This window comes from Protopterus annectens, chromosome 1.part1 (genome assembly GCF_019279795.1).
Source record: "Protopterus annectens isolate FY-2018-M chromosome 1.part1, PAN1.0, whole genome shotgun sequence".
Taxonomy (NCBI): domain Eukaryota; kingdom Metazoa; phylum Chordata; order Ceratodontiformes; family Protopteridae; genus Protopterus; species Protopterus annectens.
In genome coordinates, this window is record NC_056726.1 from 1,199,095,535 (window position 1) to 1,199,115,725 (window position 20,191).

Sequence of the window (20,191 nt, forward strand, 5' to 3'; positions counted from 1 at the left end):
CAGCACCCAACCTTCCATGGAGGACACACACATTAACTCACTCCTAGGGCCAATTTAGCGTGTCCAGTCCACCTACAGCATGTCTTTGGGATGAAACTGGAGCACCCAGGGGAAACTCACATGACCACAGGGAGGACATACAGACTCCACACAGAAGGCACCCCAGCCAAGGATCAAACCAAATAACCTCTTGCTGTGAGGTGACAATGCTAACCGCTGCACCACCATGGCCGCCCAACAGTTAAGCACTTTCATTCTGTAAATTAATGGACCTCATCAGAACTGCTCTTTCATTTAAATCAATCAATTATATAACTTCCTCAAGGAAGAGAATTTCACCCCTTAAAGGGACACTTCAATTTATCCCAACGAAAAATAGACATCAATCATTCCAGCTCAAAAATATGTATACAGTCAAAATATTGTATAAAGACTCCTCTCCAACAAGTAAATAAATAATTATAACACTTACCAGACTTATCTGGCACATACCATCAAGCAAAACCAAACTGCTAACAAAGATTCCAGTCACGCAATAAAATCATAACTTATGTTGTAGTTTGCCTACGTTCAGAAAATGCATACTGACACAACTCTTTTCTGTTTTTATTTCTGACTTTATAAACAGTGAGTCTAAAGGGTATGTACGTCTGATTTTTTTTTTAAGAAAAAGTGTTGACAGTTATGCAACATAAGGAGTTACATGCATGACTACCTTTGTCTTTCCTTGGAAATGGCACATTGGTTTAAATTTAAAAATCATTCATTAGTTTATTTCATAAACTTAGAAGCATATAATGCTTTTCAGAGATGACGGTAAAATCATAAAGCTCTATGTTTGCACTTTATGGTATCAGAATTATCACAATAGAAATGAACAATGATGTCAAAAGAATGCATGGGGTTAACTTGAATTGTTTTAGAAAAAAGTGTTTCTGATTCAGTAAGGCTCAGCTTGTACTAACTGTATACTACACTTGTGGCAAAGCTGGTACACCTCTCAGCAGATGTTCAACCAAGCCATCTATGCGCCATGGTCCCATAGCAGACACAATGACTTTTATGCTTACTCATGTATTGCTAGTTACCGTACAAAAAATTAACTGCAGCATATCAAGGCAATGTTTTTTGCATTGCATTTGTTATGGTCCTCAGTATCGTAACTTTCATGGCATATTTTTTTCTAATGGACTATTTTTTATTGGGCGATTTGTATCAGATATTTCAAAACACAATCAAATGATTGCATAATTCATTAACATAAAAATAACATCTTTCACATCATTGGCATATAACATTTCCACTCTGATGGTCTATTTGCTAGTACTCACTTATTGAAACTATGTGTCAAGAATTCCTTGTTGGCTTCTGTCATTCTCATTCACAAGCTTTCTAAGATTTCACTACATAAACCATAATACCTACTGACAAGTTAATGTCATTAAACTGTGCAGTTCTACTTTTCTTTCCCCAAAAGGAGCTGTGTTCAAATAGGTACCGCTTCTTCAGAATACTATTTCATGGTGTACAAAGGTGATATTCAGAGATAATTAATGAGTGGCATTAAGACAGCGTATGTTTTAGTGGTACTTTTCAATGTTCTGTTCTTGATTCTATACTACAGGTGTTTTGACTTGTTATTGTAGATGCAACTTAGGTGGAGGTGAACTGAGTGTTCTTGTAAACAACCACAGCAGTAAACAATCGTAAAGATAACCAGAGCTGTAGCAAGGGAGTTTAGTATCCCGGAAAATACACCTATTCTCCTCTCCATCTATAAGTGATCAGAATCCCTTAATGATGACTTGAACTACATCATGCTGTTTTTTTTTTCAAGGCAGCAACAAGTAATGCTGTAGTTGCCTAATATTTCATAGCTGTCTTTCAAAGAAAAAAAATAGATGTGAAGTTGTTAATCTCGCCGAGTATTCTCACTGATGGGTTGGAGCCAATCCTCAGCTCCGACACGGCTGTTAGCAAGCTCAAGGTTTGCCAGTAGCTCGAGACCAGCCCCTTATCCCACCATGCACTGCTAGAATTACCTCAGATCTAGTTTGCCGCGACAAGAGAGATCTCGGTGATCCAGATAGCTCAGATCATTTTAGAAACTGAATTAACAGCAAGTTTTTAAAAAAGTTTCCTTTTTGATATATTTATGTAGTGTGTGTTAGTTCCATTATTTTTAGATAGTTTAGACAGTTTAGATAGTTTAAGTTGTTTTAAATTAGGGACTTGTTGGCTTTTTAGTTTGTGTGGGCCTTTAACCCCTTTTTCCTACTATTAATCCCTTTAGTAGTTAGTTTTTTTTTTTTTTTTTTTTCCTGTGGGACTCTTAGTCGCATATTTGTATTATATTTATATATATATATATATATATATATATATATATATATATATATATATATATATATATATATATACATAGATAGATATATATTACTGTTGCAGATAGTGCCCAGGTTAGGCTTAGTTGTTTGTGAATCTATTTACTGTTTTTTCTCTCAGTATGTCAGAGGATAGGGAGAAATCCCATCCCAAATCGGATTGCCCAGATTGTGGGCAGAAAATGTCCATCACTGACGGACATATTTAATGTGTCTACTGTTTATGGGCCAAGCACCTCCAAGACAACTGTAGCATTTGTCACTCCTTCTCTTCAAGAGTCCTCTTGGAGAGAAGTAGGAAACTTATAGACAGAGGATTGCTACAGCAATCTTTTTCAGAGGTTTTGAATAGCCATGAAGGTGCTAGTATGTCTTCCAAATCTTCAAAATCCAAGTCTTCAGATAAGGTATCCAAAAAGGCTAAAATTTCAGAAGGAGGGTCATCGGTTCCACAGTCATCAGACCCGAGTGTACCTTTGATTCAGAGCCAGTTCTCAGTATTGGAGCCGTTCTCCGAAGTTCCTTCTTCACCTCTGCTCCAGTCAACACCTTCGGTGCATTCAGCTAAGTCTTCAGTCAGCCTTTTGAATTTGGACATGGATCAGCTAGTGCAGGAGCTTTTACAGGCACCAGGACTTGCCAAATTGTTGTCAGCCCCGACCAGCTTGTCGGTGCCGAAGACCATGGAACCGAACTTGTCTACTTCTCCGAGCTGAGGGAAGTCAAACCGATGGTGATCAGACCCTTGGAGCCAATATCCGCTCTGGGGTTATTGGCTCCATCTACTCAGCTGTCCTCAGCGCCGACCAAGGGCTCTAGGAGCCGACGCTCTCCAGTCGGGTCCGGGGAGGATAGTCGCACTGACTTGTCGGTGACGACTCTCCCTCTCGGAGCTTCAGCTCAGATGAGCTCGGCTCCTACCTCAGGCTCAGAGCCCAGGGCTTCTGTGTGGGAGGATCGGACGGACTGTCAACTCCTCCTCGTTGGAGCCATGGTTCCTTCGATGATATGAGGAGAGTTTTGTCTCCAAAGACAACATCAGCATCAGTTCAGCTTTCCCTCTCCCCTCAAGCTCCTGTGTCTACTTCTTCCCTTTTTAGGGAAAGGCGATTGGATGTGCTCCATAGATCTCAAGGATGCGTACTATCACATAAAGATGGACAGACGCTCCACAGATCATCTGCACTTCTGGCTGGGAGCCAATCATTACCAGTTTCAAGCCCTGCCCTTTGGTCTCACTTCAGCCCCCATAGTGTTCACCAAATGCATGGCAGTGGTCACGGCTCACCTGAGGCGTCTAGGATTCCATGTGTTTCCATACTTAGATGATTGGCTCCTCACCGCTACCACCAGGCATCAATTGACTCAGGCAACACAATACATTCTGACACTGCCATCAATTAGGCATTACGATTAACTTCGAAAAGTCTGCCTTATCACCATCTCAGCATACTGTTTTTAAAGGAGCAAAGTTAGATACCTCAACCACCACTCTACGTCTCCCTATCGAAAGAGTCTCTCTTCTTCACCAAAACATCAGCTCACTGGTGTCAAAGAACAAAGCTACAGCAGCGGAGGTATTGAAAGTACTAGGTTTGATGGTGGCAGCAATCCTGGCTATACCACTCGCAAGGATGCATATACGAATCTTTCAATGGCTTCTCTTCACTCAGTGGTCTTACCAAAAACTACCAATGCACCACATGATTCTTATCACGGATTCTTGCAGGAGAGACCTTCAGCGGTGGTTGACGTCTCTTCATGTTACAGTAGGGAGACCCTTTGTCCTCCCCCCAGTAGCCACTGTGACCACAGACGCTTCCCTGATAGGTTGGGGGGGCATTTTCAGGGAAAGACTGCCCAAGGCACATGGACAGATCAAGAATCACATCTGCACATCAATGCTCTAGAGCTGAGAGCGGTACTTCTGGTGTTGCAGTACTTTCAGGACTATCTCCCTCTAGGGACTATTGCAGTTCAGACTGACAACATGCCAGCAGTCTGGTACTTGAACAAGCAGGGCGGAACCAAGTCTTAACCCCTTTGTCGAGAAGCCCTCAGGGTTTGGCAATGGGCTGTGTCATCCCAGCATTTTCTGTTAGCAATGCACATCCCGGGGAAATCCAACGTCATAGTGGACAAGCTAAGCAGGGCAATATTACTCCCTCATGAGTGGTCTCTCAATCAACAGGTTGCGAAGATGATTTTCTACAAATGGGGCCAGCCTTGCTGCGACCTTTTTGACAGCCACATCAATTCAAAATGCAGAAGCTACTTTTCCCTGATACCACCTCCCGGTCATCCCCAGAGAGAGATGCACTTTTACATGATTGGCCCCCGGGTCTCCTTTATGCATTTCCATCCTTCCCATTAATACCCAGATTTCTACAGAAAGCAAAATCGCTGGGAAGGAAGGTTATACTCATGGACCCCTACTGGCCTCGACAGATTTGGTTTCCATTTCTCCACCATTATCTGTTGGAGGATCCATGGATCCTGGACCCAGTTCCGGACCTTCTGATGCACCCGTTAGGGGACCTTCATCATTCTCTACAGTCCCTGAAACTGACTGCTTGGCTAATCCACTTCCCCTAATTGCCAGGCTTCATTCAATTTCAGAAGATACAAGAAAGATTCTCTTGTCCTCTCAAAAGCCATCTACCAGGAAATTATATGGCAGCAAATGGAAAATGTTCTCAATATGGGCTAACGCGCAGAACATTGACCCTTTTCAAGCTCCGCTATCTTCGATTTTGGAATTTTTGACACAAATTTTTACAGAAGGGGCAGCAGCTGCTACAGTTCGAGTTCAGTTAGCTGCTATCTCAAATTTTCACCTTGGTCTTGATGGCTCAAATATTATGAGCCATAAATTATCCAAACCCTTCCTTAAAGGCGTTCTTCATATGAGACCTCCGATCAAAATTCCCTTTTCTCCCTGGAATTTAAACCTTTTGCTGTCTCATCTTATTCTTCCTCCCTTTGAACCAGCTTTTTCTTGTGCTTTAAAATTCTTATCATGGAAAACAATTTTTCTTGTGGCCATTACGTTTGCCCGCAGAGTGTCAGAACTTCAAGCATTATCCATCAGACCACCCTACATGATCTTCCATTCTGATAGAGTATCTCTCAGAATGAACCCCTCATTTTTACCTAAAGTCTGTTCTGAGTCAAACATCAATCAGGTCATTGAACTACCAGTGTTCTTCCCCAACCACTCTAACAACAACTGCACACACTTGATGTTCACAGGCAGCTCAGATTTTATTTTGACAGAACTAAGGTTTTTAGGAAATCAGATCAACTTTTTGTATCCTTCTCAGAAGCAAGAAAAGGCAATCCAGTGGCTGAAACAGCCCTATCTAAATGGGTGTCCGATTGTATATCCTTTGTTTATGAAAATGTGAGCATGCCTTTAACGCACAAACCAAAACCTCATTCTACCAGAGCTGCCTCTACCTCTTCTGCTTTACAAGCTAAATTACCCCTTGACGATATTTGCGCTGCAGCCACTTGGTCTAACCCTCATACCTTTATCTCACATTACAAAGTAGATAAGGCTTCTAGGGACAGGTCTTCCTTTGGTTCTACAGTACTGAAGAACATACGCCCATGAACCACCCAGGGCTGAGGGTGCTAGGGACGCTACCCATCAGTGAGAATAATCGGTGAGATTAACAACTTCACATAGAGAAGTTATGTACTTACCATAACGTTCCATGTGAGTTGTTTATCTCACCTTTATTCTCACGTCCCTCCCTCCTTCCTCCTCCTGCTGACTGTTGACTTAGAGGCTAGTGTCATCCTGGTTATTCAATATTTCTCTTTTCCTTTGGGTACTCTTCTTCGTAGATATATATAAGAGAGTATGTATAGGTTGTATGTATATATATATATATATATATATATATATATATATATATATATATATATATATATATATATATATATATATATATGTATAGACTATTATTCACAGCAAACAAGATCTGAGGTAATTCTAGCAGTGCATGGTGGGATAAGGGGCTGGTCTCGAGCTACTGGCAAACCTTGAGCTTGATATTGACTATGTCGGAGCAGAGGATCAGCTCCAACACATCAGTGAGAATAAAGGCAAGATAAACAGCTCACATGGAACATTATGCTAAGTACATAACCTCTATTTTCCTGATTTACAAGCTGTGAGACTCTTTGGTGTCATCTACAGGTTGATGACAGGAGAAGCTGCACCCTCTACCCTGCCCTTTTTACATGTCCAAAGGCAGCAGCTGCATGTGAATAAGTCTTGGTTGGATTTTGCTCAGTTAAAACAACAGTGTTGAAAATGTTGCTTTTTAAATGTTCAGTTTATGTTGCTATAGTGCTGTCTGATTTCTGTGCATACATTTTTTTAGATTGTTTTATTTGATAACTGGATAGGTGGGCTGGCCAAAAGATGGTTTTCAGCTACAACCTGCATCCGATCAAGACTGTAAAGTGAGTTATTACATTTGTTAAAGAATAAAGAAGGATATTTAAAACAAACATGCAGAATATTATGCAAGCTCAAGTCAGAACCTTCAGATCTCCATCTTACTTATACCAAAGTCTGCAAAATGTGTCATGACAACTTCTGAGACCTTTAGGACATTGAATACGATTGTAATCTTCCGAAAAAAATGCAAAACATATTGTATTGGTAGCAAATACATTTATAAGAATGAGATATTTTGGCCTAACCCTGCCACATATGACAATAGTAAAATCAATTACAGCAGGTCAAGCAATGCTTTGATTATGTTATTTTTTAAAAAAACATTGTGATTTGTCAGCCCACATGCAACTATAAAATGTTAATATATGCTGAAAATACAGACACAGTGACAGCTATTGATAATATATGAACTGTGCACGTTTATACAAAATTCTGCAATTTGAAGATTGGCAGCAAACCTGTGTATTCAAGTTGTCTGTGCAAAAAAAAGATGCCAAACATCATCGATTCCATAACTTCATGTTTAAGTTATCTAGTTCCTTAGTCTTTTATGAAAAATGCAAAATTTTGTGAATCGGTCACCTATAATGAACAGATGTAACAAATGATGCTATAATAGTTCTTAACCAACATAATTCAATCCTGGTTAAAGGAAGAAAATGACTCTCCAGTAATAAAAAACAAACATTTAAATAATCATTTAAAGAAATTCTTAAAACCTATCTTATTCCTTCCATTATGAAATTCCATTGACAGGACCAAACCATATGTTGACAGAGTGCAGATTGATGTCCACACTATAAGTGTTACTCACTGCCTGGTGGTGAATCTTGTAGCACTTAGGAGATATTTGCCACATAGGTTCATAGGTTCATAGGTTCATACTAGGCTATCTGCCCTAGGGCATTTATAAGCCTAGCCAGAGTGTGTGTGGCTTTCACCACCCCTTAGGATGAGAATACTATACCCATTAGTTTGCTGTGCCTCTGTCCAGCAGTGATACAGAGATGATTCCCGGGGTAAACCTACGATCTCCCATCCACTCATCAAGATTTCTCTTGAACAGAGTCAGTGAGGGGCTCTGCCTCACATGGACTGGGATTCTGTTCCATAGTGTAGGGAGTCTCTGGGTGATGAATCTGTCCCTCCAGCATGTCCTATTTATATCCGTGTTGAGGTTTAAGTCTCTTGCTCTCGTGGCTCTGGTGGATTTGGATTTTTTGAGGTGGAGCATGTCCATTAATTCCGGGTTGGACATGGCCTTATGTCAGGCACAGATCACCTCTGAGCAGACGGTATGCGACTGAATAGAGCTGGAGTTTCTTCAGTCGGGCATCATATGACATATGTTTGAGCCCCTTTATCCTTTTGGTGAGGAACTTTTGGGGTCTTTCCAACTGCTGCAGGTGTTGGGTAAGGTACATTCCGAATGGGGCGTTGTACTCAATCATTGGTCTGATAAGTGAAGAGTACAGGGGTACAATGACCTCTCCTGATCTGGATGTGAATCCCTTCATGATCAGGTGGGCAATGTAGAAGGTCTTCCTAACCACTTTGGCAATGTGAGTGTCAAAAGAGAGGTTACTGTCAACTTGGGTCCCCAGGTCCCTGATAACTTCTTCCGTGTTTAATGGATTACCACCTATGTGGTAATTAGGGGTTACCTTGTTTTTCCCAAAGGGTATGACTATACATTTTTGGCATTTAGCTTAAGGCCATGGCTCTGGCACCAGTTATCCATTTCTATGAGACCTCTCTGGAGGATGTCTGTGTCTGATGGAGTGTCAATTATGGTGCCCAGTTTGCAGTCATCTGCAAATTTTGTCAGCCACAATCCCCTATGTTTGCCTGCACTTCAGAAAAATAAATGCCGAACAAGAGGGGCCCCAGGACTGAGCCCTGTGGGACACCGCCGTGACCGGCTTAGAGTCTGACATGGCACCAGCAACTCTAACCCTGTGTGTTCTGTCCTTGAGCCAGTTTGCAACCCATCTTGTGACATATGGGTTTACATCTAAGCTGGTGAGCTTTTCTATGATGCCCGAGTGGGGTATTGTGTCGAACGCTTTTGCTAGGTCAAGGTAGGCTGTGTGAACTGCCTTACCCTCATCAATGGCCTTAGTGACTGTTTCGAAAAAGTCGACCAAGTTCAAGAGGCAGGATCTGCCCTTGACAAAGCCAAATTGGGTAGGATCCAGTGTCTGTAGGTCCCCAATGTCTTTATTTATGAGTTCCATTATGATCCTCTCCATAGCTTTGCAGACAAGGCTCATCAAGCTTATGGGGCGGTAATTTCCAGGGTCCGTAGAAGCACTGCCTTTGTGGAGTGGGACCACAGTTGCAATTTCAGATATGTAGAATTAGTCAAGCCTGGCAGGTCATGTGAGATGCTTTGATTTATAACATTATTCCAGGCTCTGTCTAGAATGCGTATTCACATTGTTTGAGTCCATTTTACTCTCACATCATGCAGCTATGAAGATTTATTTGACAGCTTAGAATAAATTGGGTTTAACCTGGGAATTTTTAGCTCTTACTTGTTAGTAGTGTGATCAAACTTGTCAGTTAATAAATATCCTATTATATTGCAGACTGATATGGAGGTGTGGTAAAATGACAGAGCATCCATTTGCATACACTGTTATACAGGTAATATATTTTCTTGGCTAAACAATTGCTATTATACCTGAAGGGGTAGAACATTATTCCTATTCAACTATCTATAGCTCTAATGTAAAAAATATTATTAGTAATCTGATGTTTCCCGATTAGCAATTCATTATTTATGTTTAATAACTAGTTCTCAATATTCTGATACGTACCAATATGAAGCCTTAAGATCTTTCAACCTCACCCCTTTTTTTCTCAATTTAAACTTCCAACCCTTCTGGGTCCCCAGTTTGATAAGTAGAAGTCTATATATCCGGGATATTAGCTCACACCATTAGAATGAGTTAATGAGTTTCCTAGGAAATCAGAGAGACTTCTGGCTCTGATATGGGTGTTGGCATAATGGTTAAGGTGTTTGCCTTACAAACACATGTTGCAGGGTTTAATTTTCAGTTGGGGTAATTGGCTAGGCTTAAAATGGCCAACAAGGGCAGTTAGCCTAGTTCTAGTCTATGAACCTATATATTGTCATCACAATAAATCAGCACGGTAAAAGAGATTACTTGTAAGGCCAAAACCTCCTCCTTTTTAGGGGGAATACATAATACCCTCTTGCTTATTCTTTGCACCTTCATTTCAGAAATTAAATACGAAATTAAGGTTTGCAACTGTTTAATATACTCATTGAAATAATGGAAAAAATAGTGCTGGGGAGATGGCATAATTCAAATACACTTTCATTTTTACTTTATTTATTTGACATTTGTTTATTGGAAATGTCTGACTGGGATACTATCCTATTTTCAGCAGATGCCCAGGGACCAAAAGCTCCACATTGTCATAATATGGTTACAGTTAAATATTAAGTTATCACATAACCTAATACAGAGGAATGACATATTAATTAAATAAAAATTCAGTAGTGTGAACCTAAGCATACACAGTGCAAACATTTGTACAACTATAACAAGTTGAGAAGAACATTGTCATTTTTTTTTTTTTTTTTAGGTTCATAGGCTCATAAGTTAAGTCAAAAGATAAAGTATCCACAAGTTGTGGTTCATTGAGATGACTCTAAACATACTTACATATATCATTTGGGACAGAGATGATGAAATAATGTATCCTAGGCAAACATATATTTGATCTTTGTGTAAGAAATACATTTTACTAATTCCTTTTCTCTGAACATAGTCAAAGTATGCTGGTGGTGAAAGGAAGGAGGGACCTTGGGTAGTGCAGGGGCAGAGCCAGGTTTTATTTAGATAGCCTTTTAGTAAGAAAAAAACAATCACAAAAACACTGCCAAAAATGGAATCCAAGGTAACATAAACACTTTCATAACTTGTATCTCAATTAAAAGTGGAAGAAATAATTCTTCTCAAGAATGAATGGCATTCCTTTGGATTCTTCAATAACTGTAGCCATGTTTAAAGATTGAGTAATGCAAAAATATGTACATCTAGTTAAGTTTTCCAATTTAAACTGTCCAAACTTAAAATTTTAAAGAAAGAACATTTACTCTTACCTTCGTTGATACACACCCCTGATCTACTCAAGAATTCTCTAATGGAGTTTGTAATATGAGAGATCACCACTGGGACATGACAGTCTCATCTGCAAAGTTTGTGGAAAACAGGTTTCATTTATTAATGACTGAAGTACCGCAGTGCCAGCACTTAGCTGATAAATATAAAGATAAATATAAATTTAAGAAATAGCCCACTAATATACCAAAGAAAAGGAAAGGGAGCAGTCATAATGAATTCATTTCGGTAGACTAATCTATGTAGATAATGTATTATTTATATATACCTGGGCAGATGGATGAGTATATAAGAGTGGGTCTTTTCAATGAAAAGAACAAGGATGCCCATCCCATGCATTACTTTTCAGATCTAAGATCAAATGCTTTGTGAAAGTCTTTAAGGATGGCTATAACTGCTACATGTTAGAGTTTAATATACCTTTGTTCATAGGTTAGTACTAGGCTAACTGCCCTTGTGAGCCATTTTAAGCCTATCCAATTACCCTATGTGAGAATCAAACGCTGACCCTTGTGTTTGTAAGGTAAACACCTTAATCATTATGTCACCCTTTGTGTATTGCTCAACACAAACCTGACTCTCCATATTTGTATTTTGTTAAGCCTTGATGAACACTGTGTGTAATAGTTGAGAAGATTTGCTTGAGACTTCTCAGAAGACTCTTGGCAAAAATTGTCACCACCAACAGTAACCAGGAGGTTAGCCTATAATTAAAAACACTAGTTTTACTGTTCACCCGAGTGGGATACATCAAAATTTTGGCTAAGGGTAAGTCACAGAGGAAGCAGCAATATTCATCTGCATTTTCAATTAATTGAAAAGCTTGTACACAGAGCTGTTTCTTGAAACCTTTATTAAATTCAGGTGTAAGGCTATAAGGTCATGGAGCTTTGTCATATACTAAATGACTCATGGCTGAGCAAATCTCTTTCTGATTTATTACTGTGCTTAACAGATGGACATGCCTTCCAGTTATTTTAGAGAATTCAACTTATCGAGAAAGTCACCTCGTTCCAACTTAATCACATTGAAGTGCTGCAAGCATGTTCCTGATATTTCTCAATCATTATCCGCATAATATGAGATGGTTTGGGCAATACCTTTCCCACTTAATCAAAGTTGTGAGGGTCATTTCACAAGTCTGATCACTGCATCATCAACTAGTACATTTTGAGATGCCCCGTGGCCAAAATAAAACTTCATACCTCTCTCAAATTTCATAAAAGTGGTTAAACTGTATAATGTAATATTGTCTGTTGACCTGTTTCAGATTCCCTAGCAGTAAGTTACCTTTACATCCATATTTCTTATAGGTGAATTCTATTACCTGAACTTTAGAATCTAGCTCTTGCATTATCAAGTGATTTGTGACCTTATTTCATTTTTTATGAATGCATGTAAACAATTTCAGCTTCTGTTTAAGTTCTGTCCAACATGTTCTATAACTGACATTGTCCTAATGTGTCCTTTCCCAAAATAAATCCAGTGCAGGCAGCAACAGACGTGGCAGATACTGGATCCTGCTGGACTAGAGAATCAGATATCCAGGAGACTAAGAAAGCTGATAGGGCTATTCATCACTGAAAGGGTATGAATGAAATAATCTAATAAGCAGTGTTTTCCCAAAACTGTGAAATACATTTCTTGAAATAATGCATATATCCAGCCAAACTGCTGCCTTGGATGTACATTTATTGACTGTATAATTAGAGGCATTTAGATAGAATGCTCTCTGATAGTCAAAGTAAAATGCATTGAGTACTCTTGGTGTGTGTGTGTGTGTGTGTGTGTGTGTGTGTGTGTGTGTGTGTGTGTGTGTGTGTGTGTGTGTGTGTGTGTTTGTGTGTGTGTGTGTTTGTTTGCATACACATGCAATTGGGAGATTGTATGATGCCCCTTCAGTGACATGGATAACCACTTCAGTCACTAGGGATGAGATTTAGGCCAGAAAAAAAGAAAAGCTCAACGGATGGCTGTGGCATGATGACCCTACAACTTGCTCTTACGTAAAGGGTGCATAATTTGCAATCAGTGGTGGGACTTGATGGTCAACAGGCAGGGGGAAAATATAAATATATTGAATTATAGCTCTGGCGACTCTATGATGTCTGTTGGTTCTAGCCAATGATCTCATACTGAACTGTAGTCTCCTCCACTAATAAAAAGAGAATTAGTTGCCGACATGCTGTATGAGGCAAAAATAAAAGGTGTACATGGAGAGATATAATCTGAGTTGGGGCCACCTAATTTACTAAGAAATATTACGGATGACTAGACCAATTCCCAGGCTTACCCTGCTTTGTAATAAGGGGCATCCAAATGAGGGATTTATAGATTAGTACAGAGACCCCAATTTTTGCTGAGTAAGCACGGCTTGTACCACCACAACAACCATTCCAACCTCTCATATACTAAATCAAATTTTATTTATTTACTTTTTTTTGTTGCTTCTTGATGAAGTGCTGGTTTACTATTTAAATCATATAGTTTTAAAATAACTGCATGGTGCATGCAATTTAAGCTTGTCATGTCTGCCCTTAACAGCCCAGATAAACTTTAGACGGTCGCACGTTTTGACTCCCTTATCATATTATTGGTTTGAGATCTTGGAATTGTCATTTAAGAGCACGTTGATCATTAGTGCTGCTATGTCTGATTGTAATATCAAACAAAATTATTAACAGACGCTTATCTTAAACAGAAAAAAAGTCTGGTGAGGAGATAAGGCATCCAAAGGGTTAAGAATAAGTATTAACAGAAGACTACATAGCCAGGGAACCTGACCGTGAAACATTAAGTGGTTATAAAATCAGACAGTCAACAGTCCCTTATCAGAACCCTATAAAATACATTGCAATGTGACATGAAAGTCTGTTTCAAGGGTTCAGGCTCAGACATTCACATTAAATTGCTATCAATGCAAAAAATAATTTAATCCCAAGCATAAGGCACAAACTAGCTTTGATTTGAATCAGTACAGTCCTAATATTATGTCAAGAAAGTACACGTGCAGTTGTCATAATAGGCAAAATAAGAAAGGGTGCATCCAGTTCAGCACTGCCTCAATGAAATATGTATCAGTTTAAGTTTTTTGAACTGAAGAAAAGAAAGATGTTTAGGGGTGAAGATAGATTTAGAAAAGTAGTATGTGGGAGTACAGCTAAGTGTCCACTACTTAAGTTTCTGTTCATTTTTATACTTCATGGTCATTTTATTAGGAGAGTGTCCACTCAACAAGAAGAGTATTGTTTAAGATAAAGTGACCTACTTAATCTCATGGGCTTTAAAACTCACCATTTCTAGGTGCCTTATTCATGCACAAATTTACACATGCTTTTAAGGTGTTGATTTGGGTTAATTCTGAGTGGCTCTTATTATGCAAATGCAATTTTATAAATATTCATATTAAACTAACTTATCTTTTTCTGCATGAGTATGTTTGTAGCAAGTCTCTAGAGGAGCTAATGTTCATTACATAAATTCTACACATCTGGAGATCTGTAAATTCTATTTATTTTAAATTTGTTGACTGAATTAGTCTTACTAGGCCAATGGCATCTTTTCAGGGTAAGCCAAAGGTGGTATTTATATTGACTGGGGAAATTTGGCTGGGACACTAGGGAACTTCCTCTACTATTTGCAGAAGAGGAAGTGACGTACTCTGTGGAGCTGCTAGGTGGTGCCAGAGATCTTCTACTGCAGTTATGGGAATTTCAAGGTGGAGGAGAATGCAACAGAGATGGAGACAGGGTCTGGAGAAAACAAACTTAATGAAGGAGAAGGCTATGACCTAATTGTTACAAAGCTGGAAGTTGAAGGATTGGGGAGATATGTGTTGAGAGATTTGATGAAGCTGGCTGAGCCAAAGGAAGGCAAGGAAACCCAATGGAGTAACATGGTGAAGAGAGTATTACAGGCGGAAGTAACTGAAAAGTTTAAAACAGAAGCAGCAGTTGATGAAGGGAAACATTGGAGGTATTCTCAGCTGGTGGTGTAACCAGCTTTAAGGGTTTTCCTCTGCAACAGGGCTTTTTGTTACAAGAAAGAAATAATCATGCAAATGTATCAAGGCAAGAAAGAGTGGAAGAAAGAACAAAGATGTGTTGTTTCTCATTAGGCATAGTGGAGACAACCAGTGGTATGAATAAAAAGTAAGAATGATAGTAGAGTAAACAGGTATGACATTACTGATTGTGTTATTTTGTCACTAGGGTTTGACAACTAAGACATACGATCATTAATTAATTTGAGACCTGAAAATGAATGATATTTGTAAGCTTTAACTTGATAGAAATGTATGACTGAAATTGAATCCATGGATATAACCATGGAAAGACTATTTATTTCTGAGCTTGAGACTACAATTAAAAAGGAAAATAAATGTGTAGTTTAGGACTTTAGATATGGATGAACATGAGTTAAAACTGCTTCATCCTTTTACTGTGTAGGAGAGTACATGAATTTGAAAATATGTGATGAAACAAATGTATGGACTTGGGGATGGGAAGTTTGGGAAACAATAGCTACTGGGGTTAACCTAAAGCATGTTTTAATGGGGGGGGGGGTGAAAATCAGTGTACAAAATGAAGGTGTGGCCAATGTGGGTAGCGGGGACATATAAAAAATAATTTGGGCGCTTCTGGTTTGACTGTGTCATTTTAGAAAAGCAAAGAGCAGGTGAAGAGGAAAGCTCTGAAGAAAGTCAAACAGAAGAAATTATGACAGAAGATCCTGAAAGAGAAGATGTTATGGGGGAAGGGGATACTGAAGAAAGCTTAAATAGTAAAGACGTTAGAGATGAAATAGTTCAAAGTGAGGTTATTAATATAGAGGAAGAAAATTTAATTGCAATTTTACAAAGTGAAGAGGAAGACAAGGGAGAAACCAAGAAAAGAGAAGATCAAACGTGATAGTGAAAAATCAATTTGTGGGAGACTTAGCAGAAGGAAAGCAAAATAAGATCTGGAAGTGAAACACTTACAAAAGGAAAAAGGAAAAGGGTGTTATAGGAATTTTGGCATTAAATCTGAATAGCATTAGAAATGCTATAAGAGGTACGGTAGTGTTGGAATGGTGTAAAACATAAAAATGGATGTTTTTCACTTACTAGATAATAGATGTAACAAAAAAGAAAAAAAAAGAAAAAAGATTACAGGCGGTATGGCTGGGGGGCACATTGCTTGGTTGTTAGGAATGAGACATGTTCTGGAATAGGAATTCTTATAAAAAAGGGAAAAAAAAGAATTCTAGATGTAGCAATAGCAGTACCAGAATGGGTAGTGATATGTGTTATGAGAATAAGACAAAAATGTAAAAGATTATTGGTAGTTTTTGCATTCTAATATGAAAATAGAGGTAATCCAGAAAGCTCCAGTGAGGTCTGGTATCCCACATGTGACTCAGAGGATGACAGGACTAACAAGAATCAGATTACAAAGGATTAGTCCAGATAAAATCACTTTAGCTGGCAGATATTGGAGAATCTGTCAATTATACCAACCCTGTGGGAAGAATAAAGATGCCTTGTTGAAGTTTCAAGTAGTTTATTCAGTTAAGTAGGTAGATGGAAGAGTGTTCTTGTTCTAAGGTTTAATATAATTTCCACATCTGGCTTTCCCCTGAAAAGAGACTATGTTTAGAACAAGAACCCTCATTTATCTACCTATTTAACTGAATAAACTACTTATGGAGCAATTAAAAGTCTTATCACTGCATTCAATTTATATACTGATTACTGAGGGGTGATCTGTGCCTGACCTACAAGGCAGTCTCTGACCCAACCTTGCTGGAAATGTTGCATACTCACAAAACTAACTGCATGAAGGTCGCCCACTCCAAAGATCTAAACCTGAGCTCTGATATGAATAGATAATGCTGGAGAGACAGATATGTGCCTGAGAGATTGCCTGTCCTTTGAAACAGGCTTCTTAGTCATGTGAAGCAGAGCCCTTCCCTGATCATTTTCAAGTGCGATGTGGACGATTTGATGGGAAATCGCAAATTCACTGCTGGGGTGGAACATCCATGTCCCTTATGGACAGAGGCAGTCTGTAAAAATAATAAAGGTGGGAAAAGGGATAAAGAGACTAACTGCAGAGTTTAAAAAGGAGAAAGACATTATAAGAGAAAAATAAAAAATATTGAAAAATTATATGGAAATGAGACCATGTTCTAAAAATGGACACAGTTGTAGGTGGTGCATAAGCATAAGTATAAACATTTTATTTAGAAGTAGAAAGAAGAATAAAAAGAAATAAAAGGAACTGCAAATAAATTTTACAGAATTATGGGAAAGAGATAGAAAACAATGACAAAATAAGGGAACTAAAAAACAGATATATGAAAAGAACAGAAAAAAAGTAAAAACAATGTTATATTGGCAAATATTTTTTTCTGAAAGGAAAAAAGAAGACGTTTGCCCTTATTCTGGAAAAGAAGTAAAAATGAGAGAAGGAATCATGGACGCTATTTTAGATGGCAAAGAAAATATAAAATGCAAAGAAGAATATATTATGGAAGTTGTAGAGAATTCTGTAGCGTAAATGTATGACGAACCTGAAATGGATGGAAAAGAAGAATTAAAAGTGAGTAAATATCTGATAAAGTAAAGCATGTTTAAGAAAATGATATAACCATAGAAGAAATAGAGAAGTTAATAAAAGAAGGTAAGAATGAATCAGAAATAGATTGCAGTAACTACGAGTATTATAAGGAAATAAAGATGAAAGAGAATTTTTTTTCAATATTAAATGAACGGTTAAAGGAAGGTATAATGGGAAAAATATGTGGTGGAATGATAAAATTTCTATAGAAAAAAGGATGAGAGAAATGGGGTCTATATCAGAACATCAGAGTATTAAAACTTAGAATGTTCTGATATTGAACACTATTCAGTGAACGCTAAGAATAGCAAAGCAGCAGAACAGTGAATTCTTTCCTTGGGAAAGAATTCGGCTGGCCATCTCTGTGGCTTCGTTATTCTTAGCGCTGTGGTGGAAAGTTACGGGTTGGGTTCAGGTAAGTGTGCGATTGTTTGTACATTAGGGTTGGGGTGGGTTAAGTGAGTTAGGGTTAGGGCGTGGGTAGGCGTGTGTGCGATAGTGACAGACTTTAGGGTTAGGGGTGGTTTAAGTGAGTCAGGGTTAGGGTGCGGGTTAGGTGAGTGTGCAATAGTGACGGACCTTAGGATTAGGGTTTGGGATAAGGGAAGTGGGTAGATAGTAGTGTATGTTTAGTTTAGTGTAGCATTAGATGTAGGAATTTAAGTGTATGTGTGTGGTTGCTGTTTGTTTGATGTGCTTGTGTTATGTGTATGTGTTTCGTAGCAGCAAATTTTTTCCATGGGAAAAAATTCACTGTTCTGAACGTTCGATATTTTCATGTTTAGATGTTTTGGGGCCGATGAAATAGCATTAGCTATTTTCATCTTTCGATAACGTGATATAAACGTGAGAAATTATATAAAAGTTGGAGGCTTAAGACAAGGGAATATTGACTATAAATATTTATGAAAGTAGTGCAATTATGGATGAAGAAAATATTGGGTGTAGTAGTAGGAAGATGTATCTGTGGTACAAAATACAGAGATGTGAAAAAAAGTGTTAATTATACTGAAGGAAGGAGCAGAAATAATTCTTAAAAAAAAATAAGACTGATAGCATGTGTTGCAGCTAAAGCCTTTGATTAAAGTAAGCATTGAAGCAATGTGGCAAATTTTAGAGGTATATGGTATAGGAGAAAATATGAATTTAATAAAGAAATACTATGAAAATTCATGTATAGAAGTAATGATAAATGGATAGATGGGAAATAAGTACCAACAGAGGAGTAAAACAGGGATGCACAATAAGTATGTGATTCTTGACCTTTTAATGTAGTACATATGGGTGTAAGAAGTGATGGAGGCAGAATGGAAGAAGAAATGAAATGCTACATTACCAGTATGTCTGACTTATGCGGATGTCTTAGTTCAGAAAACCAAAAACATGGGATGGATAAATAAGGTTATAACAATGATCAAACAGCTGTTAAAAAGCTAGTCTGCAGTTAAACAAAATAAAATGTTAGGGATTTGGTGAGATAAAAAAATAACTGGAATATGTTTCAAAAGAAATTAAATAAAGCATTTGGGAGTGACGTTTGCTCAATATAAAAGTGTTATAAGGCAACAGAGACAGGTACTAGAACACATGAAAATGCTAGCTTAGTGGAAAAGTATTTTTCTTATCAATTCAGAAAAAACATGTATGTTGAATAGTTATGTATTAGGAAAAATAGCATATTTAGGGAGACAGATATGTTTCCCACTCAAATGAAAAAAAAATAGTTATTAGAATTGCTTTAGCTTTATTTGGGGCTCAAGGCAGAATCCACTGGGTAGATGGATAATTAATAATAAAGAAGGAGGTAGCTTGTATTTAAAAAAAAAATCTGCTGGTGTATTTAGCATTTATGCATGTATGTTGAATGATGAGGAAGGTAAAAAAGACAAGACAAAAAGAAATGACAGGTAAGATGCTATATATTGTTGTCCTTCGGCTTTTCCCGGTTAGGAGTCGCCACAGTGGAACGGTCCGCTAATGATTGGCAGTAGATTTTCACGAATGCCGAGATGCCAGCTTGACGTTCAGCCTTCAACGAAGGCACGCCCATTTACGCATGTCTTTCAAATGCCCACCCAACTGTGGGGAGCACATGCAGACTCCACACAGAAGGCACTCCCCGCACTCCAGCCGAGAACTGAACGGGAGAACCTCTTGCTGTGAGGCAACAATGCTACCGCTGCGCCACCAGGTAAGATGCTATATAAAAATGTATATGTATAAATGTATAACATGAGGAAATAAAACAAAAGAAAAAAAAAAAGACTGGATCAAAGAAAAAGAATATCAGAATAAAATGAATTTTGCAAAATCAAAAGAACGTGAGGATGATGGGAAAATACAATAATTATATAGTATAATTTTAGAATATTTTTCAAGTACCCATAGAATGAATTAAAAGAAGATGAAAAAGGGCAATAAAAAAATCAGAAGGAAGAGATTTAAAAATTTGTATGAACTAGAAGATTTTCTTTTCGGGAAGTTTGTTAGACAAATTACTGGTGGAAGGGAATATGAAATAATAAGGTGATTGAAGAAAGAAAATATGTTGAATATAGTAGAGAAGAAACAACA